Here is a 1,351-nt window from a genome sequence, read left to right on the forward strand (position 1 = left end):
TCTTTTTTCTGATTTTTGTCTTAATTGTTGACTATAGAATTTTGTTTTTCTGCCCCGTAAACTCTGATATCAACGCAATAAATAGTTTCGAGAAGTTTTTGAATGAACCGAAAAAGCAAAAAAATATTCAGCGTCTTATCTAATAAGTAGGGTAGCATATTGACGTCATTTTTTTTGAATTCTTAAACTGTTTTTGGGCGTATCTCTCCGATTGTGCGAACGGAAGTGATCTCATGATCGGTGTTACCAGAAGAAATGTTTGATTAGAAACACTGAATTTGAAAGATTCAGTTTTTTTTTTCGAATTACAGCAATAAGAACCATCCAAACAGATATTTCATTTTTCCTTATTTACCAAGTGTTTCAGCTTGTAACGTGTATTAAAATTACCCATTCAATAGAAAAGTTCCTCTAATAGATGGTAACCTCTGATGGAAAAAACTTTATTCAAAATAAATTCTTCAAAATCAACAATTTCTGTGTAAACTCAACATTTTCGGTGTAATGTTCCTGAGCATTTCCGTTTCCTAAAAAACTGTTGAGACACATTTTGCACAAAAGTTGCACAAACAATTTAGAGAATTTTGCACAAAAAATTTAGAGAAATTGATAAATTTCTATGAATTTTAAACGAGAATTTGCCGCATTTTTCGATTAAAATTTTCTACAAAAAATTGCCGGTAAGATGGAAGAACCCCTGTAATAGAAGTTACCTTAAAACATGGCTCTTCTAAGACAAATTTCACTTGTTGATTACTACTGTTCCATGATATTACTTTGAAAATACAGTAGCCAAAAAACGGTTAGCTCGAAATTGTCAGTTTCAGACCAAATCAAATCAAAAACTGTCCTAATCAAAAACTGAAAAGCTATAAAAACGGCTCTTCTCCTCCATCAAAAAAGAGAATTTCCCTGCAATTTGCGATAAGAGTGTTGGTTTATGACTGGACCGCTAGCGAGTATTAACTGGCAATATCATTTCAAAATGCCTTTTTCAGGGCGTGCCGTTTTTATACTTTTGGAGTTGAGTGTCATCGACTAAATTGATAAATTCTTTACACCGTTCTTACTTCAGTTTACCTTTCTTTTTTGAGTTTTTTCGACTTGCTCAATTTTTTCTTTGTTATTGCCTTTTGTTTGATTATATGGAATTTTGATTTTCACACACCAGTTGTCACAAATTTGTTGTCTTGTTTCCAGTGATGAATCTCAAACTTCTTCTTAGTCTCCTCTTTATTGTATGGAGATCAACGTCGGCAGATGAATTCACAAATCATTGGAGGGCGACGGAAGACGTTGGTGAGACACCTGAAAAGTAGTTTAAAACACACAATAAACTCAAAATTTTTAG

The sequence above is a fragment of the Caenorhabditis briggsae genome (assembly GCF_000004555.2).
Source record: "Caenorhabditis briggsae complete genome, chrX, whole genome shotgun sequence".
Lineage (NCBI taxonomy): Eukaryota > Metazoa > Nematoda > Chromadorea > Rhabditida > Rhabditidae > Caenorhabditis > Caenorhabditis briggsae.